The sequence below is a fragment of the Manis pentadactyla genome, chromosome 2, assembly GCF_030020395.1.
Source record: "Manis pentadactyla isolate mManPen7 chromosome 2, mManPen7.hap1, whole genome shotgun sequence".
NCBI lineage: Eukaryota > Metazoa > Chordata > Mammalia > Pholidota > Manidae > Manis > Manis pentadactyla.
The window spans coordinates 3,110,933-3,137,361 of record NC_080020.1 but is presented as its reverse complement, the minus strand read 5'-3'; the positions used below and the strand labels follow the sequence as shown (position 1 = coordinate 3,137,361).

Genomic DNA, 26,429 nt, shown 5'->3' with positions numbered 1-26,429 from the left:
TTGCTATATGTAAAAAAAGTGTTTTTTGTCCTTCCTCTTAAGGAGGCATATAATCAAAAACAATTTAGTTATGGAGAAGTTACTGAAGAGAATCCTGCTAATCCCTAAGAATAAATTTTTCTCTCCTTTTACAGTATATTGCTCATTATCCTTCTATGGCACTTATAGATTATAGGTTATAGACAGTATATATAGGTTACATTATGGATCATATTTATTTATGCACATCAGACTCATCCTTCTAATACCTTCATCCACCAAAGACCGAGTGGTTCCAGAGAAAGGAAGTTACCGTATTTAATTTTACATCTTATTGCCTAGTAGAGATTGGCAGCTAATTAGCTCTCAATAACCGTTTCTTAACTACTGAAAGCTTGAATGAACAATAACAGAATATTAAAACTTAACGTTTCAACTGAGGCAGACACCAAAGTGAGTGTGAACCGTATTACTCAAGGAAGCTCTAAGGTGGTCATTCAAGACCCAGGCCCATGATGCTTAAACCTCCTTTCTCGCTTTGAGAATATGAAACAGGCCGAGTGAGAGAGTCGATGTGACTGCATCCTCCCAACAGCAGGGCTGGAAGGGCGGGCAGCCCGCCCCAGAAGACGCCCTGGCAGGCCGGGGGGATGTCACGCTTGAAATCGGATGTGGGGAAAGTGGCCATCGGGAGGAGAAGCGCAGCTGTCGGGACAGCTGTGGGCAGGGGGACCCTCCGGAGGGCCCAGGGAGCTCCGAAAGGAGCCCGGGGGGGGAGAGTGAGTTTTGACACATGACAGGCCCAGAGGGTCCAGAGTCCACCCGAGGATCACCAGCTTGCTAAGCAGGACCTCGTCTCCCTTGTTTGCTCCTTTTGCTGGCTGGGCGGAAACCACCGGCGAAGCATCAGGAGGCGGTGGGCAGAGAGGGCGGAGAAGCCGGGGACGCCAGCGCCCGTCTCGGGGCCGCCCTGCTGATGCACAGGCCGGGGGCGGCCAGGAGGGTGCTGATCAGCAGCGTGGACTGAACACACCTCATTTCTATGATGCATTCCAGCGACCGCACAATTATTTTATGTGTAAAGTGAAAAGAAATCGTGGAGTCCGGTTTTTATTCAGGGGAAGAAAACTTTCCTCCGTGGAAATGGAAGGTGAAAGAAGTTGTATTTTCATTACATCTCAAGTTGTTCTTGTTCAATGTAATAAAATCACTAGCCCGTAGTTCTTAGTGAGTTTTCTCTTCTCCTTCGCCTCCTTTCAATTTGGCCAAAGACGCCGTGAGAAGACTGTTTCTGTTGAGAAGGGAAATGATGGCTTCGATTCAGCTGTGCTGCTTTGAGCATCAGGAAACCCGGTGGGTACGTCTGGGCGAGACGGTAAAAGGAGACCGACTCTCCTAAAGGCAGGAAAAGGGAGGAGGGAGATGCTGTTCCCGCACCTGATGTGTGTCTTCGATGGCTCCGAGTCCCAGAGAGACTGCGGCAAACTCCCGGAACACGGCTCCGGGGACACTTTCCAAATCAAGATTAAAGACGATGTGGGCACAGTGCTGGGCGATTGTATTTCCCCTCAGGCTGTTCTTTTGAAACTTTGGTTTAATTTGTAGACAAACTATATGCTCCAAAATTAAAATAGCAAAGTATCTCTGGAAAGAACATGTGTTACTAAGTACATGATAAGATAGAGCTCCTGTTACCCTGGGGATATCAGGAGGCTCTTGTTCTATCCGCCTCATGATTACCTTGCAGATTTTATTTCATGCCAAATTCTGGCTTTCATCTTTCAAACTTGGACATGTCATTTTGGCAGCACCAAGATCTGATCCATTTCACAGGGGGCGATTCTCAGAATTCAAGTTCAAAACACTGATGTCTCAATTCACAATGTGAAAAGAAAAAGACCCATGGGGGTGCAATACTTGTATTGGCACTAATGTTCTTTTCTTGTGGGTCAGGCAACTTGGGCAATAAAATTATAAGCAAGCATTGTTTGGTAGCCAAGACTCAACATGAAGGGATATTGACTGTGGACGTCTGCGGTCCCAGCCATGCTCAGACAGCGCGGTGGCCATGAGGGTTTCCCTTCTCATCTGTTTCTTAACTGCACAATTGTTGCATGTGCTTTTCTAGATACTTGTAGCTCACAAAAATAAATGTTAAAGAAAGAAGAATATTCAGTATCTCAAATTACTAAATATACTGTTTAAATATAAAAAAAACTGTCAGGAAATATAGTAGCATCAGTTATCTCTGCTGGTATAACTACTTTCTTCTTTATAATTTTCTACAGTCCAAATATTTAGAATTATTGTACATGGTTTTAAAAAATGTTTTGATATATTTTAGCGTCATTTAAAAAATACTATTTAAAAAGGGGAAATGAGTCTAAAGGTTTTGAGCAAAGGGGATTTTATGAAAATTTTGAGGGCTTTTATATTTTACAAAAAATTAAAGGCAAATATTTAAAAGTTTTATTGAAGGAAAGAACTGAGTGTAAGCTTTATAGTGTTCTTCACTGAAGATGAACAGTGTGCTAATTTTAGTGCTGTGTTTACCCAAATCATTGTTTAATATTCATCAGATATTTTTTAAGGCTCACACTATGTCCCAAGTCATGAAAACTATAATGAAAAAAAAAAATGAAGAAAAAAATGGAATAGAATATAGCATTCTAACATCCTTTAAATGCCAAAGCTTTTATTTTGAGCTGTTGCAGGTTTTCATACTGTGTCAGTGCTGTGGGTGGAAGTGGAATTCATACACCAAGACGAATCAGGCTCCCTAACTGGCAGCCGACTTCTTTGCCTGGTGTGTTTCCATTTCTCCTTGGCTTGTATTAACACCAACTGCCCTGATATACACTCCTTTCTTGAAACAGCACAGCTTCAAGCCTGGAGCCCTGAGTAGAAAGGATAAACAACAGCTAAGAAAAGAGATTCTTCAACGTGATTTTGTGCTGGGTTGTTGATGAGCCTGTTTCCTGAAAGTGGATATGTTGGGGCACTTCTGAGCCCTGTGCGACTCTGTCTCATTGCATCTCAGGTTAGGCAGGCAGAAGCCCCCCTGTCTGCTGTGAATCCCCCAGGCTGAGACAAGTCGGAGCCCCCGCCGGTCCCCACAAGGAGTCTGACTCTTCAGAGATGCTCCCCACTCTTAGCACAGGTTTCCCTGGAGTGACCTTGGTTCTCAACAAGCAGAACAGGACAGAGGAAGAAGGGGGTTATCTAAGGATGACGAGGAGAAAAAGAAAGGAAAATTTCAGTCTTGGTTCTCTTCCTTAAAGCAATGATTCTTTTAATTATCTTAATTTGTTTTTGAGTTGACAACCATCTTACATGAGCAAAAGATATAAGTGCCAAGAATAGATATAGATTTTAATCTTGAAAACCAGAAAAAGAAAAAGAAAAACTTCCCCAAGAAAGAGTCAAACACATTTAATGAAAAACACAATGACATGATACTGTAGGGTCATTCGGAACGAATGGGAAGCAGTTTATAAAAACTGTTGTAATTTCTAGTCCTTTGATAATGCCTGAGTATTTTCATCTTCTAGCTTTTAACCTTGTGACTGCTTCAGCCTCTGTCACCATTATTAATAGAGCATTCCCTGTGTGCCTTATGTCACTTAATTGCCCTACTGTGCACTCCACACTCCTCACACACACCACACCTAGTTTTCTTGGCTTCTGCTTCTGTTTCTAGCACATTTCAGAGCACCATCCCCTATCAGTACATCCGTACCCTGTACTGGCCGTGCTGCCCCCTCCGAGGGCCTCTGCCCCATGCAGGGAGCCCTGGAGATGCTCTGATTCGGGTGAGCAGAAACACAGGTCATGCAACTGTGGGCTCCCTGTCCATAGAATGACGGCCACCCCATCTGGGAGCAGGAAGAGAAGATCTGGGTGGGGTGAGGGACAACAGAGGGCACATTTGAGGAGCTCGAATAGGGAAGGTGGGCTTGCACATCAGGAAAACAGCATGAAAAAGGCCAAGGGATGTAGGGGTTTGTCCTGTTCAGATGATTTCAGAGTTAAATTATATTCCCCTAAAGAAGTCTTATTGGACTTCTAACCCCCAGGACTTCAGAATATGACCTTACTTGGAAATGGAGTTTTTATAAAGATAATCAAATTAAAATGTGGTCCTCAGATGGGCCCTAATCCAATATGACTGGCATCTTTATAAAAAGGGGGATATTTGGACACAAAGACAGACATGCCCAGGGGAAATGACATGAAGAGACACAGGGAGAAGCAGAGACTGGAGTTACGCAACCACAAGCCAAAGAACATGGGGGCTGCCAGAGCTGGAAGAGGCGAAGAAGGCGCCTTCCCAAGCCCCTTCAGAGGGACCGTGGCCCTGCTGATGCCTTGACTCCAGACCTGTGGCCTTCAGATCTGTGAGTTGAGATATTTCTGTTGCTTTAATCCACTCCGTTTGTGGATCTTTACTACAGCGGCCCTCGGGGGCTGTCAGATGCCATAGGTGGGGTTCTGGTGCTGGAGTGTAAGATTTGCAGAATCAAAGTCTTAAGGGCTTTGAAAGCCATGTTAAGGATGCTATATTTTACTATACAGGCAAAAATCAAATGGGAGAAAGAGCTAAATCCAATGTTGAGCCATCTAAGATGCTAAAGAGGAATAGAATGATCAGATGTGTCCAAGGAGGTGTAGTTGAAGGTGTTTGGAAGCAGTGCATTCTATATAACTGAAGTTTTCATGAGCGTAGACGTTCTGAGAATGATGGTGAGTTAGGAAGGGTATATAGTGGTGGAACAGAGCCTAGTTAAGTAGCTTTTGCCATAATTCAAGCAGTGAGGCAGTGACCATTAGAATGAGTGGGAAAAGGCAGTTTTCAGGGACATAATTTAAGACAATCTAGAGAACTTGATCCAGAATAATGCTCAAGGAAGGCTGGATTTGGAGAACAGATAATGAGTTCAGGCTTGGAGTTTGAGGAGCTTGTGTGCCGTGTAGCTTCCACTGGAAACCTGAATCTCGGAGAGACTGCAGTCCAGGCAGCCTTCCTCCTAGGCCAGGGCACTTCCGGTTGGTCCCAGTGGCTGTGGGAGGAACTGTGGGCTTCTTCTCCGTGGGGGGAAGTTTTATAATAACAAGGGAGAACGCATTATACTGAAGAGCGAGAAACCGTCTTTTGTATTCAGTAAACACTTCCTTTAAGCTCCAGGATTGTGAGAAAATATTAGTATATGGTGATCCTGTGGCTATTTAGAGCATATGTGCTCTTTGGGATGTATATCACGAGGTATAATAAGGACAGTTTAAAGTTCCTTTTACCTTTTCTCTCAAATGTACTTCAGATACATGATAAATTAGGGTGAGGAACTAAAAGTAATTATTTCTGTGAAACCAGAACCAAAACAAGTTATAGAGCCAGATGGAAGGGTTTTTGGGTTAGGAAACAGTTTTGAACTTGAAAGCTATGAAGACCTATAAAGAACAGGGAAAATACTACCAGGCAAATTCCCAGTACACTGCATTTACAGAACTTCTGGAATCACAAGAGGACGTCTATTGTTTTTGGAGGCTTGGCTTAAATTCTCATCTGTATAACATCTTAAATTTATATTGTTTACCTTTGTTGTTCACTCAGAAACTAACCAAATCTGAATGCAGTTTAGCAAGTTGAGTCACTTGGGATACAGTATAGATTCACTGCATTCCTTTGAAAATCACTAAAAGAATGATAATATTTTACTCTGCCTTAGCACGTAAAGAAATAAGCAATAATGAGTAAAACTAATAACTAATCATACTGTGGTTTTCCTTCTTGCTTCCCTTGTTGGCTTAAAGCCACCTTCTTGGACGATGGCGAGGAAGCAGGCAGTCCGAGATCCAAAACAGGGCGTTGCGACAGCCAGCCTGGCAAGGTAGATGGCTTTCCCGAGGCAGGCTTTTAAAAACTGCATTTTCTCTCCCTTTGAATGTTCAACAGCAAAGCCCGGAGAATACAGGCTCGCAGAACTCCACTCCACACAGAGGTGATGCTCGTCTGCCTGCACAGTGAAGCCATGAAGCCTCACCTCGGTGGGAGGGGGGGAGGTGACACGGGACACAGAGCAGAGGGCTCCCTGCTGGCTGCCATGAGGCCCTTGGGCGCTGGGTAAAGAGGGCCGCCAGGCAGCGGGGTGTGTGTCCTGGCCTTCTGTTCCCCGGCTTTGGTCCTGGAAGGCAGAGGCACACTGAGCGCAGGTAACGCAGAGAGTGGACGGAGCTGGCCTCGCCCCCCACCACTTGCAGCTGCTTGCAGACCGCCCGTCCCCCAACCCAATGCCCATTTAGGATTCAGGGAAGGGACCTCATTTCCGTGGAGCTGCACTGACCACGCGGTACAGGTCCTGGGCAAAGCCAAGCAGATATCTGAGGTCCAGTCTTCCTCATCTGCCTGGTCTCCTTGAGGCACTGTGTGGTCGTAGAGGGGCGTCTGGAATTCGAACTTGCCTGGGAGGCTCACCTTAGCAGGTGGCAAGGTGGGTGGCCAAGGGGCAGAGAGCAAACTGCCCAGACTGCAGTCAGGCACGGGTCCCAGCTGACCGGTGAGCCTCCATGGGCCTGAGTGAGGCCGAGTCAGCCAGGCAGTGCTGGTGGCCCTTCCCCAGCAGGTGGACGAGTAGCAGCCCAGGAACAGACTTCCGTGGTGCCAGGAGGCTAGAGTACCCGGTGGGAAAGGGCATCGCCCGGAGAGCAGAGGAGGCAGAGAACCACTGACAGGATACAGTTCGTAGCCCGCCCCCTGGGTCCCCGCCACATCTTAGGGAACCCAGGGGAGAGAGGGTATAGGAGAGACTGAGCATGCGTGTCCCGGAGATGGCGCTGGCCAGAGGGGCACGTGAGTGATCCCACGGGGCTAAGTTTAAACTGGACTGTTTAGTCCTCCCTGGCCCTCTCCTCGCCCTGCCTCTAACCAGAGGGAGCCAGATGCCCATGAGGGAGATTGGATGGTCTAAGGGCAAAATTAAGAAGTTAGATTTTCTTCACAAGTTTAAAAGAGTTAATACATTGCAAAAATGTAGACATTCCTGTCACTAAGGAAGCTTCCAGTAATGGGGGTGGTGCTGTCTAGTACTTAAAGCTGAGAATCGTCACCAGCCCAGAACTGTTAGCACTGTTCCATAGCCCGATAAGTGTACTAATGTTCATGGAAACCAAGAACTGTGTCACCCACGGAATGAGGGACCAGCTGTCTCTAAACCTTTAGGACCTAAGACAATTCTTTTCTGAACTATTTTCCCACAACATGTTCTAGAAGAAAGTTCACAGGCTCTGGAGTGAGGGCGTCTCCCCAGAGCCCCCAGTGGCCTGTCTGCTGTCAAAGTCACTATCGTGGGCACCTGTAGAGAGAACCCAGCGACCACATATTAGCTAAGCCTGTCTTCATCTTTATCTTACCCACCCCAAGGAGACCCAAAGAGAAGGCAAAGGGCCATGCTTCCCACCCTGAGCCCCAAACCTGTCCCTGGGACCCTGTTTGCTGCCTGTCTTTATGGTCCTCTCCTCCACACTCACCGATACCAGCCTGGTTCGAGGAGCAGACGCTATCCCTTTATACATCATGGACACCCTTGCCCATTCCAAAGAGCTGTTTCCGTGGTGGCCTTTTTTCTGTACTTTTCCACTTTCTATTCATTTAACTTATGAATTATGATCTAGTCTACCTGCTTGTTTTATGGAAGAAGAAACACACCAGAGAGGCCAACTAACTGTAGGATGGCAAGTAATCTGGTGGGTGTCCCCTTAAATCCTTGCGCAGAGAATTCCTTTGCCCAGAAGCAGCAGTTTTGGCTCATTCATATGTTTATAATATAAGGTTTGGTTTTTCAAGATATGCAGATGGGGAAACTAATATACAAGAAAAGTGAGCAGGGATACAAATAAGCAATTTTTTTTTTTTTTGAGAGGGCATCTCTCAAAAACAATTAAGCAATTTATACTCTAAGAAAAAGATGATGAGCTCAGGACAGGCCATCCCAAAGCACCACTTTGGAGTATTGATGATTTTGAGCTAAAGGCACCTTCAAAAAATCAGCAGGTACAAGAAGGAGACTCTGACCCCCCTTTTCTTCCTGAAGACAGGACATAAAACTGCCATGTGAGAGATGCCTCCTTATACCAGGGTAAGAAATACTCTTTTTTTTTCTGATTAAAAACCTTTAAAGAAATTGCAACCCACTGTTCTCCTTCCACCATCAGTTTATTTCCTCTGAAAACTGAACAAGGGGAAACTGGCTGTGGCAGAAAAGATCGGTTTAGATGTATGTCAGGATTCACTGATAGGAAGACTCCTTAGACAGACTAGTCAGCTGCAAGGGGTTGGGGTGGGGATCCTAATTGTAAAGCACTTTAAAAAAATGGATCACTTATAAATATATTGACTTTCTTTTAGAATTTGAGAAACTTAATCAATACTTCCCATATTTATGGGAGGAAAACAATATTCGTACAATTGAAGACATGGAGTCTAGGCAGGGAGAAAACTGCATAGACCTTGTTAAAATAACTCTTACCTTCCTTTGATTTACCAGTATATTTAGTTACTTCTCTCTGATTTCCACTCTTTGTTCAACCTGGTATATGAGCACGTGGGCCTCACCATTTCTTTGGGTCTGCATTTCTTGTGAAGACTGTCATGTACATGTAAAAATGGGTAAATAAAAATGTGTATGTGTTTCTCTTTTTAACGGCTTAAGTTAGTTTAATTCTTGGACCCAGCCAAAGACCCTAAGAAGGTAGAGAAGTTTTCCTCCCTTGCAATGGACCAATCCTGAGTAGTGGAAAGAAGTTTGGAGTCAGGTAGTTTGGAATTCAAGTCTTGATTCTACCCCTTGAGATTTATAGATCTTGAATAAGTAAATTAAAGTTTTCTGAGTCTCCACTACAGCACTGATGATGATCAGATGGTGGTAAGCACTGGGGGTCAGGGGAAGGCGGCACTTACTCCTGTTCTGATAAAGCTTTCCGAGGAAAAAGGGCTTTATTAGCACATGACCTCCCCCTGCCCCCAGGCCTCTCCAGGGAAGGATTATTATGGGTGGATTGGAGGCGGAGCTGCACCTGCTTTTCTCAGGCCTCCCCACCCCCTGTGACTGGCAGGTGAATGTGACCAAGTCCATGGCTCAGCCCCCCTAGCCACCTTCTCTTCAGGTAGCGTTCATCAGTAATGAAGGTGATACTTCAATTTCCTTCTGCCTTAACTGTTTGTTTTTTAGTTGGTTCTGATCTTTGGCTAGAAACGGGATAAGTATTTATTGAGTTTCTCTAATTCTAAGAGAGTCAATATAATTATAAGGGACCTGTTTTTTAAAAGTGCTTTACAAATGGGATCCCCACCCCAATCCCTTTCAGCTGACAATTCTTCTGTCTAATCTGTCTTCCTATCAGTGAATCCTGACATCTATCTAAACTAACCTTTTCTGTTACAGCCTGTTTCCCCTTGTTCAATTTTCAGGGGAAATAAATTGATGGTGGAAGGAGAACAGCTGGTTGCAGCTTCTTAGGTTTTTAATCAGAAAATTCCCTGGTTTATTTCATCCGGCTGCTTCCTAGGGCATGGCTGTTTAGATTGAACACTTAAATATCTCTCTCAAACTGTCCACCACAGATTTGCAACCCAAAGGGTATGAAATTGAAAACTGGAAACATCAGTGAAGATGAAAGGTAAACTCTAAGAATAACTAAGTTAAGATCCTCCGATGTGTTTTAACCCAGGTTTTATGTAGACCTAGGCAATGAGGTCTGTTTGTCCTTGGGGACTGTTGTACTAAGGACTCTTCCGTGCCTTCCAGCAGTGAGGGGAAAGCAACTGAATAACAGTTATTACTGGATCACTGGGACTTTGTTCTGGAGTTATTCCTATGCCATAGTTAAAGCTAGTTTTTATGACTCATGCTACTTCTGTTTAAGTTTGTGTCTTAAATGTTTCTCATTTCTGTAACACTAATGCATGCATACTCTGACTGTCTCTGTTTAGATAAAGAGAAATAAAGAACAAGAAAAGTCCTACAATTGAGAATTAAACAGATTTCTTATTTGGATTTATCAAGCAGACTGAAGCTGCTCGAATTTGTGATGTTACTGTTTGCAGCCACTTTACTTTTTACAAACCCAGTGAGAGAAGAGTAGGGAAAAAAAAAAAGTCACCCAGGAACACCACGAATTAAAAAGTCTGATGTTCTGATGATTGCATCCTCTTAGTTTTAGCCCCTCCAACTCAGTCTCTGCAGATTGCAAAGTGATTTTTCTAAGCATTAATCTGTTTACATCACTCTCTGGCCTAAACCTTCAGTGACTTCCTGTCTCCAAGAAGGTCAAATTCCAGTTTATTAGCTTTGCATACGAAACTGTGTGGGGACTGACTTCCTGTCGTCACCACACCCTCCCCCCACTTTAGAGTGTCAAAATAATTGTGCTTCGATGTGTTAGTTGTGGGGAAGGCAAACATCCTTGGTTCCTGTAGTTAGTAAAGGGTTTTGTGGGGAGGATGTGTGGGGAAATTTTGGACACCATGTTCTAAAGATGTCTATTAAGTATAGCTGGTTTATACTGTGATTTAAGTTTTCTATTTCTTTATTGATTTTCTGTCTAATCTATCCATGAGGGGGTGTTGAGGTCTCCAACTATTACTGTTGAATTATTTATTTTTTTCCTTCAATTCCATAAGATTTTCATTATGCATTTTGGGGTCTCTATTGTTAGGCATCTCTATATGTGTATTGTTATGTCTTTCTGATTGATTGATCTTTTTATATCATTATAAAATATCCTTTGCCTCAAGTAACAATCTTTGTCTTAAAGCACATCTTGTGTTCTGAGTATAGTCATTCCTTTTCTGTTTTGGTTACTATCGTCATGATTTACTGTTTCTGTTCCTTTTAATTTCAATCTATTTGTGTCTTCAAATCTAAATCTCTTATAGATTGCATATAGTTGGGTCATGTATTTTTATCCATCTGTCAACCTCTGCTTTTGATTGGAGGGTTTAATCCATTCACATTTAATGTTATTGATGAGGTTTATATTGTGCCATTTTTGTTTTTTAATATGTCCATGTCTTTGTTTCTCTCTTCCTCCATTAATGCTTTTTTTGTGTTATATAGGTATTCCTATTATGTCACTTTAATTTCCTAATTATTTTTTCTACTATTCCCCTGCATCCAGGGATGACAATTAACAACTTAATTTATATTAATCTAATTCAGTATAATATTTCTTAATTTCAATAGTATACAAAAACTTGGATCCTATACAGCTCCCGTTCTCCCCATTTCTTTGTACCATTAGTATCATAAAATTATGTCTCTTCACATTACAAATCCATCCATACAGGTTTGTAGTTGTTGCTTAATGTAGCTGTCTTTAAAATCAGGTAAGAGAGTCACAGAACTGCAAATTAAAAACACATTTATACTGTACTTTACATTTACCTGTGTAGTTGACTTACTAGCCTTCTTTATATTTTTTGTATAGATTCCAGTTTCTGTCTAGTGTCTTTTCACTTCAGCCTGTTCCTTCCAGGGCTGTAAATTCTCCCGTATTTTATTCATCTGGGGCTATCCTGATCTCATCTTTGTTCCTGAAGGATTCTTTTGCTGGATATCACTGCTGCTTCTGTGCTGGTCTGGAGGCGAATGGGTCTGTGCATGAGCCCTGTAAGAGCAGAATCTGTTCCGTACATTGTGTCCTGGATGTAGGGCCCATTAGTTTTCAAAGCTAGACGTTTTCAGGGCTCGTCTTTCTGATGCAGCTCCAAAGAGTTGGGGTGCTTCCTGGGGGGCACAAACCCCTCACTCCTCAGGGAGAAGCTCTGTACCTGTGAGGTCCCTCGTGATGGCGGGTCACAGTGCCGGGCGGTGGGAGGTTTGGTGAGACTGCTTCTCTGCCTCTCCTACCCGTGTGGATGCGGTGCTTCCGTCCTGTGCTGCGGAGGAGCTATTCAGCTAGTTTTCAGGTCTCTTTCAGAGGGAGTTTTTCCATATCTAGCTGTAGGCTTGGTGTATCCAGGGGCAGGGCTGAGTTCAGCTCTTCCCCCGCCACCTTCTTGAGCCACCTCTTGGGATGATTTCTGTTGATCCTTTAAGTGTATGTGGTGGTACCTTCTATTTTTTGCATATGTCATGATTTTTTATTGTTGAAAACTGGACATTTAAAATAATATAATGAAGTGACCCTGGAGTTCATGCCCCTCTCAGGTCTGCTGCTATTCATTGTGATTGTTGTTGCGGCTTGTGCATTTGTTTAGTGCTGCACGAATTCTGGAGTCTTTATTCTTTGTCGTATGTGGCCACTGAAGTGCCTGCTTGGTCAGCTCTGTGGTCAGTTAAGATTGGACAGAGATGTCCTTAGACGCCTTGAACCAACCCATCTCGGGCTTCGTTGAAGGACTCTGCAGGCTGCTGCATGCCTTCAGGGTTCCAGGAGTTTGCAACTCTACCTTAGCTTTTATTTCCTTGACTTGAGGTCATCCTGAGTTGAGAGATTAGGGGCTTTTCAGGTATTTTCTGGCCATGCCCACAGCCCTGATGTCCTCTGTTCTTGTATGTGATGGTGAATCAGGGATGGCTATAAGAGAAGATACAGGAGAGTCTAAGGAAAACGAAATTTCTTATACTCATAGGCTATATAAACAGGAGGCATGACACACCACACAGGACCATGTCAGGAATACCAGGTTTTGGTCAGGAAGCAGAAAAGGATTGCAAGGGGAGAATCTATACCAGAGCCCTTGTTGGGGTTTCCTCAGGAAAAGAAAGGCAACACAGGATTAAACAGGCTCGGACTGACTAATTTGAATAGTTCTGGTGGACTTGGGCTGTAGAGATGGCCGTTTGCTGCCGGTACCTGGCCCTGGGATGATTCAGGCAGAGGAATCGCACTCCCTGAGCTGCACAGGCCAACAGAGAACGTATGGCTCCGGCCTGGTCAGCTCGCCTCTGGAAGGCATGCTGCCCCGGAACCTCTGCTGGCCCTAAGGATTGGCCAGTCCCAGGAGGAGCAGTCTCTCTCCCATCAGGAAGGTTCTTAAGATGTCAAGACATCAGAATATACAGCAAATAAGAAACATGAACAATTCATCTGCATATTCATGCAGCCTGCTAAATTCCCAGATAATGTTGGAGCTTTTCACAGCTTACTATAGACATCTCATTCCCCAGCTTTTACTTCTAAATTTTTTGGTCAGCCTCTTGTTTGTCCCAACTGTTACCTCTACCTTAGTTAGCTGTGCTGTTGGACAGTCACTGCTGTTTGCATCAGTACATGCCCTGGGGAAGCCTGTTTACTGGAAACAAGCTCCGAATTATGTCAAATACGACGAGTTCTACAAATGAGGCCTTCTAGGGAGTTTGTACACAGGCCAAATAATGACAGATTCCTGGGAATGGGGCTTATTTAGAAGCTCCAACCTGTTCTTACCTGCCCAATAGTTGCTGGGTTTTTGCTGCAGATACTGTAGTTGTAAGGCTGCTGGTTTTCATAGTTGCTGCGAAACTGGGGAGACGACAGTGAGACTAGAGTGAGTTAAAGTACTGTAAAGCTTGCTGTTCTTCCTGATTATTCAGTCTTTTTCCTTTAATAAATTCCCATATCATTGCAAACTTTCAGGTAATTCCCAGAGTTCTGAAAATGATGGCTTAAAAAAATTTTGGCATTATTATTGCTTCTATGGAAAAATAGATTTCTGGGGGTTCCTTACTCTGCCATTGTGGAAATACTCTTCTTCAGACTTGTATTTTTACAGTGTGGCTGTGTTTTTTTTTAGAGCCATTGCATCTTTCAGAAGATGATATTCATGTAGGGAAAGAGGATGTCTTTTTTTCAGTTTGCATATTGTTTACATATTGCTGAGTTGACCATTTCCAGAAATTACTCAGAACTCTATGATAATGTAATTGAGTTTGAGATATTAAACTGAATATAAACTTACCTTTGGTAAGTTCATAAAAACAGACATGAGATGATTTTCTCTATTTCATTGCAATGGGTATAGCTTCTCTTCCATCTCTGCTCCTAAAGATGAAAAATGGCCAGTCTTGTAAAACATTTCACCCTGTTCTTCAATGGAAGAGGGAACCCACTTCCAGTACAACCTCTCCCAATGTAACGTGTCTTACACTAAAGATCATTTGCTTTAGTTTTCCAACTCAAATGAGGGACTCAAACAGTAAGTATATCAAGAAGGCTGGATAAAGAGGTCATAAGTGCCAAGGAAAGTAGAAGGGCAAAAATACTGAGGTAATTTAGATTTCTGTGATGTCTCTGAAATCATACCCTTAAGATCATTGCTTACCCCATTGCTTAGGGCTGAGCCTGTGTGAAACTTCTTTCTCTCTTAACCATGTGTGTGATTCAGTCTTTACTAATAGGAAACTAGAATACTCTTAAAAATGGATAAGTCAAAATTTCAAATTAGTAGCTGAATTCCAATGAAAACTCCAGCAAGCCAGGCCGTAGTGGAACTGCAGTGAGAACAGAGAGTACTGAGCTGTTTGCAAGGATCTCAGGCGTGTTTGGACGTGCTTGGCTTCGTTATTTGTTTCTAATCACCCTGGGAAGTGGTGCGGTGGAAAATAAATCTGAGAGCAAGTGTGCCAGACAGCCCCGGGAGCCTCTGGGGACAGTCCAAGCCGGCTACGCTGCACGGCGCCCAGTGTACCTCCAGGGCACTCTGCACTGCTTCGTTCCGCTGTCGTTTCACACCAGAGGGGGGCTGCTCTCTTCCACTTCAGATTTTATGTTGGTTTGGGTCCACAGATTATGTCCACCAGCGTTGAAAACGCCTCCTGTGCAGTGCTTGCTGGAGAGGCATGATCGCTGGCTTGTCCTCTATCTGTGCAGTGTCAGAGGGAAAATCTAATTCTGGGAGAAAAGTTCAAGGCTTGGGTTGATAGGATTAAATGATGTGATGTGAAGTCACATAGGGTTTTACCTTTTTCCCACAAAATCCGCTTTGTACAAAGTGTAAGTGTCTCGATACCTACACAGTGGCAATGTCTCTGCAGCAGAATGAAATGAGTCTGGGTCGTAGTTGGTTCAAAATATTCTCCCTCTTCTTTCCTAGGGCTCCTTGGACAAATGTCTTGACCTTATGAGTCTCAGTGTTTCCTCATGTACGTGGTTGTTTTAAGGACCAAATTATGTTAAATGAAATCATTTCTGAAAGTCATTAGCTTCGCTGCTGGCACATACTGGGCCCTTGGTAAAAGTTGCTGTGAATCTGATCTGTATCGAGCGGCCCTCCTCCCCTCCACGGATCCCCTACATGGCAGTGGAAATCCTTTTCTAAATCACCTTTGTAATTGCAGGGTTACAAAATGGCCTTATTTACCACTAGTTGTTGTGTTTAGGAAACATAATCTTTCCTCCAGCCCTGTGGAGAAATAGGAAGAGTAGAAGTGAACATATATCCAAAATATATTAAGTTTTAAGGTCTTAGTGAGACAAATCGTGACTGGTATCTGGCTTGTACTATGGCGAGTGCCTGGGTCGCAGGAGATGGTTGCAGAGTCATCAGATGGGCTGGTACCAGGCGTTGCTGATGGGGAGGAACCTCCTCCCTGCGGGCTCCAACTTGCCCTGTGGAAGGAATTCCCTGGGGCCAACGCTCGTGGTTTATCCTACCCCCTGGTGTCTCAGCCCACCCTCTCCCGCAGTTTTCTCAAGGTGATTTGTGAGTTGAGAAAGATGAATTTTGCATAGGTAGCCTAAGTTTTTCCTCTTCTTTGGCTGTGCCTGTAGAAAGCGCGCATTCTGTCATGACGTTACACTCTGGACTCTGCCCCTGTTGGGGAGGTTGGTAGCCTGGTGACTGGGTGGTAACTCTGTTTAATTTGGGGATACAGTATTAGGAAGCTATGCTTATTGAACATCTAAGCAGCATCTCCCAGGTCATTAAGAATAAAATTGGTATTTTGTTTTCTTCCCAAGTCCTGCTTCTCTCAAACATTTCTGAAGTTGGGAGGGGAAAAGCTGATAGCTTTCTGACACCCCAGTATACATCTGACCCACGTATCTGCCGATGTGCCAGCCTCTATCTGCACAACAGCAGGATCTCAGTTTACCACTCTCACTGTATCGTCCAGTCATTTCCACATATTTCCGAGACGTGCTCAGAATGCCCACACGCTCGATGCAGATCTCATTGGTGAGCAGTCTTCATATTCTTAAGTTCTGGCTCCAAAGTGTACAGAATCACTGGCTGCCAAGGTCCAGGACTGCCGCTTGGCCTCATGGGGGCACTAGTGTACTCCAGGCAAACTACCCCAGGGCTCCTCAAGCCCCTCCTGAGCTGCGGAAGCGTTACAGGGCCTGGGCAGTAGCGGAAGGATGGCCTCTTCCCCACTTCGGTGCCTCGACTTTTAGACAAAAATCAAAGCCCCAGAGAACTTCTTCTTGAGTCCAATATTTTACAGAATCTTTCATGATGCAAAAGAGTTTAACCATTTTGGATCCTTCCCCACTCATCCTAGGGGCTACGCATAGAATAGGAGTTCCTCTGAGGGCAGACCGCTGCGTCCCCACCGGGCTTCTCCTTTCTTAGGGGTGGGCTCCAGCCCGAAGCCCTTCTCCTGTTGCACTTACCAAACAGAAGCTCCTGCGCATATAACTTGCTGCAAATGGACACCTGGCGTTGGTGTCGGGTGAGAGTTGATGGATGCTGTCCTGGTGATGTAATATGAAGTCCAGTTTAGCCTGTGTTCTGTTGTTATTTCTTCTCAGTGTTTCTCTAAACACTGTTGGATGTATAATGCTATTACAGAAGACAGGTTGTTATAGCTCTGTGTCTACAACCTGTTATACATTGTTATTCATGGACATAAAGAGGCATAATATGTAAGTAATTTGATTTTCTGTGTGTACAGTTTCTTAGCCATGTGCCTTTCCATGAACATTATCTTACAAAAATGATAATGTTGCCATTTTATTTATATTTGGGGCCCATGGACCACCGCTGGCCCACGTGATGTCCTGGCCCTTTGGACTACAGCCAATCGAGTTACCCGCATTGTGGAAATTAGCATGAGTCCCCAGACCCCTTGTTTCTACACATTCTGTGTTGTCTTTTAAAAAGTGTGCTTAACATCGGCACAATAAATGTTGGAGCTTTAAAAAAAAAAATGATAACGTTGATTTCATCAGGAGGTAGTTGATGAGTGGGTCGCAAAACCCATTCCTGCCTCCTGGTTTCGTGCAGATGTTTGGGAGCAGCCCAAGCCTCGGGTTTTTGATCCCCAAAGAATCAGAGACCAAACATTGCCTCTTCTTTTTTCCCACTGGCTGACTTCCTTTGATTCATGAAATTGGTCTCTTGTGAGTCTGAGAGCTTGTTTTGAGATGGGTGTGTACGTACGTGAGAGTAAGGGTGAGAGACGCAAGCAGGACAGTGAAGAGAGAGCGTGGCCTGAATGTCTGCAGCAGTTTCCTCTGCTTGTGTTTCCCATTGCCATGGAAAATAGCTAAAATGGCCATTGCAAACTAACCGTACCCCAACCCTTCGCTACATACAAAGAAAGTAATTTTTGAGTAAAATGTAACACACAAGAGAGAGCATCACATCCTAAAGAATGCTCCCATTTTCTAGTAGCTTTTAAAGTGGCAACTAAAAGTATTCTTTTCCAATTGCTTACATGTTTTGCATTGAAAATATACTGGAAAACAAAATTACTGGAATATAAAAATGTAGAAATGTGTTCTTTACCATTGCAATAGTACAACTTCATGAGTCTAACATGTATTTAGCCTTCTCCCCTAACTCCTTGTTTTGTTTGTTTGTTTTGCCTGGAATTTAAATAGGGGCAGTGAAGAGCCCAGGGAAACAGGAACCAGAATATCTCCAGTAATGGGAAGGGAGGAAGAGGCAATCACTGGTTGATGAATAGGGTTTTGAGGTGCTTCTAGAGTAAGGTATCAATTACCAAGTTAGGAATATACCAACACATCATTGGTTTTATTACAGCTGGTGTTTGAGTTAGTAAATATTAATTAAGTCTTTATGATGAGTAAGTTATTCTGCTGAGCCCTGTGGTGGATACAGAGATGTTCAAATGCAGTCAATGTCTATAAAAAGATCACTGTCAAGAACAAAGAGTCATATGTGAACCAGGGAATAAATATATGCATGTAAGTTTTTATTCTGTTATATTGATATATTATGATATGTAATAGAGACTATGATTTTATTATAGATGTGTAAGTTATTTCAAAGTATTGCATTAGTAATTGATGAATACATAGTGAAAATAGCAAGTGGAGGAGATGTGAGGGAGAAAGCCACCACTGCCTTCTGGGATGAGTTAGACACTCTGATAAGGGCCAACATTATTCAGTACTTACCATGTGCCAGGCAGTATTCTAAGGACTTTACATGGGTTAACTCATTTTATCCACATGAGAACTGTAAGAGGAGGAAGCAAATACTATCATTCCATTTTGCACATGAGGAAGCCGAGGCCAGTGCGGTGGAGTAATTTGCTGGGTAGTGGAAAAGGCAGAATTTGGGTCGTGTCGCATAACTCCAGGGGCCATGCCCCTTGTTATCGCTCGTGACTCTGTATGAAGGATTTCCGTTGCTGATCCTTCAAATTCATGTGACCTGGACACAGACAAGCAGTTTGCTCCTAAAACAACTATGAATATGGAAAACACAGGACAAGAAACGCATTATCTAAAATGGTTTTACATATATCATTCTTTTAAAAGCAATGGCCAGCCAGGGTTGTCAGGTTATTTATGACTATTGCCCCATTCCTTTTCCCTTTACTATAGTTAAGAGCTACCGGAGAGAAGAATGCCTGCATAATCTCTTTTGTATGGTTAGAGTTTAGGAACATCTCAGCAACAAAAGATAATACCAAATTGCCAAATTTGAGATGATGCTTTTCCTGAGATGCAGGGGGAAAGAAGGAAGGAAGAAAAAGGAGGTCAGTGAGAAGCAAGGGCAGTGAACAAGGAGATGAGGGGTTGGGAGACTGGGTGAGGTACGGGCTAGAAGGGGCCAAGGGAGGATGACCCCTAAATCCCATTCTTGTCAGAGGAATTTCGAGATGAAGGGTATCTAAAAGACCAATTTTAAGATCGGAGCTATGCCACACCCTTGTAATCTGAAATCCTAAATAAAATTTCTGTTGCTCGTAATGATCATACGTGGTTTTCTACGAACGTAGTATTTGTTCTGACTTTTCTAAACCGGTAAAAGGTGTGAGTTCACATTTCAGCCGACACAGTGAGACCCTGAGACAGCACATGTGAGAGCAGAAGCACCAGATGTGGGAATCGCGAGTTCAAGTCCCCCCCAGATCAGGCAGGGTGTGAAACTCCCTGAAGCTGTGTGAGCTTCAGCGGACACAGTTGTCCCAGTTCCAAGAGATTATTAGCTTAAGTTGGTTAACGATTTTCTTGGCAGTTACGACCCATTGTCAGACCGTGCGTTTTCCCATGTGGCTTGATGATGATATAATTTCCCTCGCAAACCTCTTTCAATTGCCACGCCCTTCAGCGGTCTTCCCAGTGCACTCACGTTCTATTTTAAAGTTCTCATAACTCGACAGTAGAGATGTCTTTTATTTACCAGTTACAAGCAGTTCTTACCTAGAGCTATCCTTGCTCTGATTATAAACGTGGTGTTTCACTCCCAGCCTTTTTCTGTAGTGCCAGTCAGACCCCCTGCTCTACTGTTAGCCATGCTAACGGTTCTCTAATGCTCTCGGTGGTTCTCATCTTTAAATTAATTCCTCAGAGGTGCAAAGGATCACTTGCATGTCTTGGTTCTTTATCAGAAAGGGTCTCTCACAGATCCAGTCAGAACTACCGATGACTCAAAATCTTCTCAGGCCCTTTAACATCTCTCCTCCTTCTGAGCCATGTATCCTCTCTGCAACTCAGCCACGAGAAGGGAGTTGTAGGCAGCCTCATCTCTTTCTTTCACATATTCAGGACAGTGGTGGTCGAGAGGAAAAAGCTTTGTGTTGGGGGTTTGGGGGCTAAGATTCGGGTTCTGGCTTCAGTTTATGCATCTACAAAACAGTGGCCTGAACACCTGTTCTGGTAAGGAGTAAACAGAATACTGTGGGGCAGCACATTGGAAACTATAAATGGTGGGCATTATTACAAAAAAAATGATAAAAATATTTCAGTGAAGACATTTTTCTGGATTGAACAGATACCTATCTCTTTCTCATCTTAAATCTTTTGCTGTTGGAAACTGGATAGCTGGGGGAATCTTAGCTCCTTGGCAAATGAGTTGACCTGGGGTGCATTTCACCCTTCTTTGCCACTTGTGAGAAGACTCAGAATCTTTGCATTTTCACTGAGATGGCTGAAAAAAAATGGATTTGCACAGTGATAAGTGATGATGGAGTTCTGAGAGCATGAAGCCTAGCAGAAGGTAACTGGCCTTTGTAGTGTTAACACCTACCGCCATTTTTCCTTCTTCCTTATTCTCTGTATAAGATGTAGATAAAATGTGATTTTATTTAAATTAATATGAATAAATTTTGTGGAAAAACTGTATTGTTCTAGTTATAAGAATTTATCTGTTAGGAAATTTATATCTCTTGAAATTGGATGTTAATAGCCATTGTTAATCATGGAAATATTAGCATGTGATAGAATTGATCTGATTTATATATCTGCACAATTCTTTGGAGTTCACAGAATTTTTAAAATTAATTTTTCTTTCCACATTTAGGAATCTTCTGATATCTTCAACTGCTCTGTGAAGTCCACTGTAATATTCTGTAAGTAATATGATGTCCCACCTTTTTTTGGGAGAATATCTTGTTCTGCACTCGCCGCATACAGGCATCCTCATGCTTTCCGCGTTTAGACATAGTGGGTGAGTGTCCCATGCTTGTAAAGTAAATGCACGGACAGCACTCAGTTATTCATGGCGATGAAGCGTCCTAACAGGGAAGTTGTGGCACGTGCAGGTTTAGCGACGAATCAGTTGGTTCTGTTTCTTTATGAAAGGTTTCTTGTCGGAGGCACAATTTCAAGGGTCGCTTCCATAGCACATTTACACGTTTTCAAAGTAAAGTGTAAAGGTAGATGTAATTATCACGTGAATAAATATTCAATAGTTTTGTGTATGAATAGTGTACTTATCACTATGCAAAATGTCTAGAAACACTGTTCCTAACTAGTGAATTTGCAGTTGAGGAATAAAGGGTTGAAGGCAGACGGCAGAATGCAGTAGGATTCTCAGCCTTTGTGACCGAAGTAAAATTTTCTCTCTTTTCTACTTTTTCACTTTGTAGAGCTATGAAACAAGATTCCTTTTCTCCTAGCATAAGAAGGAAAATATTCAGACATATGGGTCACAAAGCTATTTATGCTCAAAATATTTCCTCAAAGCCATGATCAAAATATCTCTGGCATTATGAGGCCCTGGAAAATCTCAGAGCGTGCCCTTCTGATCAGGGCCGTGTCCCGGGGGCCCTGCCACCCTCCCACCACCTGGCGGAAGCGCGGCCTTCGCACAGGGTGAGCGGCACTAGTTGGCCGCTGCTTCTCTACTAAGTAGAGTCAGTCACATGTGGGCTGGCCACAGGGGGCCCGGGCGCACGGAACACCGTCTGAGTGGAGTTTTCCACTAGCTGTTTGGTTTGGCCTGGTCCATGTGATGTCTTGCCAGAGCTGCAGTCTCCAGTCAGAAGTCCCTCATTCCCGGATGGGGAATATTCCTCATGCTGTTGCTTCGCTATAAACCTGGTGGGGTGTCTGTTGGCCAGACCAAAGTATCAAGAAGCCAGATTTTCCCCTGTGATGAACGTGTCTGAGTGGATGGTAGTTGTTCTAGTAAAAGTTTTTAGGGTTATGGTGTTGGCCAGATTTATCCACTGAAATAATGAGAAACTCATAAATGTAGCACAGAAAAGCCCTCCACTTATAATAATGGAGTCCGTGACGATTCCGGTTTGGCAGCCAAAGTAAAACATAACGTATGGTACAAGATGTTATCTTAGCAAGGGAATTTTGTGTTTAGGTCTGCAGCCTTGCAAAGTGGGCAGAATGTTCTTCTGTGAAGCCAGAATGGCACACGGGCACACAGGGCTGTGCCAAGGGTGTGGTGATCCTGGCCCAGACCTCAGCACGCGGCTCTCCTGTTCGCTCAACCCTCCCTCACATCTGTGAGGATGGAGTGGTTTTTATATTTTATTCCTGGGTCCAGATCTCCCATTTTTTTATTTTTATGCATTGTGTGTATGGAAAGTGAAGTCAGTAGATATTTAAGTGTTATTTTACCTAACGTTGTACTGGGCATATACCTTATTATTGTGTAAAGTAAGCCCACAGGCTGTATGTGTACAGCTCGAAATTTTCAGTGAACACACTCATATTTCTACAATCCATGTCAGGAAACAGAGCAATTATCACCCCAAGGGGATCCTCTTGTGCCCATCATAGTCACTACCCACTCCCTCTCCATAAATAATCTCATTCAGACTTTTGAATTTTATATAAATGGAATCCTACAGTACGATGCTCTTTTGGGGGTGTGATTTTGTTCAAGATTAAGTTTTGGGGATGCATCCATTTTATTGAAAATTGCAGTAGTGTGTGATTTTTCATAGATTGCCTTCCATCGTATGTATAGAGCAAGATTATTGATCTCTTCTATTCCGAATGGATATTTGCATTGTTCCCAGTTTTGATCTATTATAACTAATGCTACTGTGATCAAGTTAGAGAACATTTATGTGCATTTCTGTTAGGTCTCGAACTAAAAGTAGAATGGTTGGGTCATTCGATATGTGCTTTTCAGCTGTAGAATTTATAACTGAAAAGTTTTCCAAAATGGTTGTATTACTTCATGCTCCAATCAGCAATATATAAGAATTCCAATTCTCTTGTCCACAGACAGGTCTTACTGTTGTCAATCTTTCCCATTTTAGCCATTTGTAGTTGTGAGGTGGTAACGTTTCTCTGATGACTGACATGGTTGTGCACTTTTCCATGTATTTCATGGTCATTTGTACATGTGCCCATCACCTTTTCAAAGATATTTTTTAAGTTTTCCATGGGTTTCCTTTTTCTTATTGAGTTATAGGTGTTCTTTGGTTATTTGGAATTGAATTTTTTATTGATTGTATCTCCTACCACTCCATGTCTTTCTATTGTCATAATTTTGTCTTTTGATTAAGAGGTGATTAGTGTTTTATTGGTAAGTGTGTGTATATGTGTGTGTGCATATCCTGTTTAAGAAATCTTTGTCTATTCCAAGGACATAAATATATTCTTTTGTATTTTTTTCTAGGAGCTTTATCCTTTTATCTTTTATAATTATAACTAAAGTCCACCCAGATGATTTTTGAACATGAGGTAAGATAAAAGATCATTTTTTCTCAAATGGAAACCAGTTGATTCAAAATCATATATTGGGATAGCTGATCTTGCCCTCACTGCCATTTAGCATCACCTCGACATAGACCAAGTGCTTTTATGAGTGTCTCTGAACAATCTATCTGTTCTCTTCCATTGGCTTGTTTATCTTTTTGCCATTACTGATTTCTTTTAAGTGCTGTGGCTTTACAATTTTATACTTTCCTATATTGTTCTCCAAATTTGTTCTTAATTTTTGGAGGCGGGGAGTTATTCTTGTCCTTTCTGTGTAAGTGTTAGAATCAGCTTGTCAATTTTCATGAAAACTTGCTGAGATTTTTGGGGTGTGGCATTACATTTATGGATTAATATGGAGAGAACAGACATGTGTACAAAAATTCCAATCCCTGAACAGTAATTATTCCTTCATTTATTCGATCTTCCTTAATGTCTCTTAAGAACATTTTTTTCATTTTTCTACAAAGTCACATGTCTTTTGTTAGATTCATTCCTGGGTGTTTGGTATTGTTTGATGATTATCATAGGTTGGGTCTTTCAGAAGCAGATGAGAGAACGTTTGGTGTGCAGGCTATTTTATAAGGGATTATTAACACTTGTGGAAAGTGGGGATTGAAAGCAGCACTGGGCAGAGAAAGAGGTCAAGCTGTGCTGCAAGCCTGACAAAACCTCCCCCAACCCCACAAGGCGCCGCTCATACCTTTGTCGGGTGAGAATGGTCAGACCTTCCCGCTCCTGCAGCGATCAGTCCCTGGGTGCAGGCCGCTCCAGAAAGTCGTGCTCTGGGTGACTGGCTCCCCACAGCTGAGACAGAACTTGGAGGAGCTGGAGCAATAAAGCCCCTTCTGTGGAACAGGGTCGGGTGGTGCATCTCTTTGTCCATCTCGGTCTGCCCACTGCGGGGTGCCCGTCACTGACTACCTCTGTCGCTGCTCAAATCCACGTCATGTCCATTCTGGCAACAGCTCCTCCAGGACCCCACTGCCCGTCTTCCTGGGGAAGCAGCAGTGGAAGGTAGTAGGAAGCCCGATAGTCCCCGTGGCTGCAGGGGGTATTGGGTCACAACTGATGCTCACTGCCTCCGCCTCCCACCCTCCCTCTAGATTTCCCGGGACCTCAGCACTACCTCGGCTCATCTGGGTGACTTCCCCTGAGAGGTCTGAGCTCCTAATCTCTATGAGTCTTTTTTCTTCCTGACTGGTTTCTTTAAGGTAGATATTTCATCAGCAGCATCATTACGATCACCTGCTATGTTATAGTTACTGCATTAAGTGCTTTACACATATTTTTTCTTTAAATATTCTCAACAATCAAACCTGCCTGTGAGGTAGTATTTATGCGTCCATATTAGAGCTGTGCTATACTGATGCACAAAGATTTAAGAAACTTACTGCAGATCTCAAAAGTGGTGGCAGAGTTGGGATTCAAATTCAACTCAAAATCTGTGCTTTTAATCACTGTGCTATATTGATTTTAGTCCTCTGCCCTCTTCTCCTATAATTAATAAACATTGGTTAAGGAGGAAAGAGGTCAAGTCTCCCGTTAGGGAGCATATATTTTTCCTTGAATTATGCTTATAAACCAGATTTATAAGCTTCAGACATGAAAACGTTTAGATCTTCAGTTCATACCCATGGATTTCTGGGCTTGAGTTTTGTGAAAATACACACTACAGAAAATTTCTGCAAGTCCAGCAGAAATCAACTTTATGGGGACAGACTGGGTAGAAAAATTAATGGAGAGCATAAAGCCACTGCAGACTCCTCGGATTACTAGTGGATTTGAAAAGGAACAGGTATTTGCATGAACAGTAGCTTGACTGCTTATTATACTTTGCTCTCTTCTCCGGTCACATTACACGATGGAACCCGCTGAATCAGAAATTGGATCTCTCTGGGGAGAAGTGGGTGACCACAATTCCCTACTAGTTACTACTTCTACAGGCTAGATATTCCAACATCCCCTGGAATCATTTTGGAAATCAACCAGAACTCAAGATTTCTTGTGGAAGTTTGCAAAATGCTTACCAAGAGAGGAAATAGTGCTGATCTATCTAAAGCTGTCCGAGGCTTCTGATCCTGACTTTCAGATAACCTTCGGGATCGAAGCCCATTGTCTTGCACAGTACTGCTCGCTGTTCTCACGTCGAATGTGCACCGTGCCTCCATGACGCTCGCCTTTGCTCTCAGGAGCATTGCTATCTGAAATTCTACTGTCTGTACGCCTCTGGGACCTGGTCTTCATCCATCGTGTCTCTTTCACATAGAAACTTAGATGTTGGTAATAGCTGCATTCATATTACCGAATGAAGAAAGGGCTTGATAAATCTGTTTCCCATTATTTAGGTTAGCACGAGCCCATTCCTTAGAGTCTAGCTTCTTTGAAGTGAATTTGACTTCCGGACCGTGTGCTCTTAGCACGTAGAGAGGGGAGCCAGCCAGAGAGAAGTGTGCTAGCTTTGCAGGAAACGCCACTGGCTCAGCCTTCTTGGAGATGACCAGCATGGCTGGGAGGCAGCAGACTGCCAGGTGGGCTTGGGGAGACAGCCCTTTGAGGCAGCAGTGCTTCCTGTCTGGATGGAGCTGTGGTTGACGCTCTCCTGTCGCACCCTGGTGCCTCTCAGCCATCACTCGCTGATCCCAGAGCTGCAGGACCAGCCGGGGAAGCACCCGGGGGCATGGCTGCTGGCCTTTGAAAGGACCTGGAAATCCCTAGTTGCCTCTCAGAACAATTTAATTCTAAGCCTATGAAGAAGTATGGCCCTATCCTGTTTTTTTGGTGAGCCTATGAGGATTATTCACCTAAGGGTCGGAATGCAATGTGGAATCCTTTATTCCACACACAGGTGGTGTCTTTGTAGAGGTTAGGGAAATACTAAAATGTCTGCATGACTCGTTAAAACATATTCTTTGGGAAAAAAAAACCCATAACAGGTTATTTTCCTTTATGAGAAAATCAGTACATGGCTGCCAGAAATGAAGGCAGTTTGATTCTCTCCAGATTCTCTCAGTGAGTCAGGGCTGGGTTCTTGCCAGCAGGACCGTCGTGTTTTTGGATAGCTCCCTGTGCATTACTGAGTGGTCCGATGGGGACAGTATATTTTA

At 43.3% G+C, this 26,429-nt stretch overlaps 1 long non-coding RNA gene across 1 annotated transcript in view; it reads left to right on the top strand.

The window, feature by feature from the left end:
- Positions 1-21,035, top strand: part of LOC118922327 (uncharacterized) — a 106,165-nt gene extending 85,130 nt beyond the window's left edge. Inside the window, exon 3 of the long non-coding RNA XR_005028717.2 lies at positions 20,675-21,035. This is a non-coding gene — a long non-coding RNA (uncharacterized LOC118922327). The remainder of the gene's footprint in view (positions 1-20,674) is intronic.
- The last annotated feature ends 5,394 nt before the right edge of the window (positions 21,036-26,429 follow it).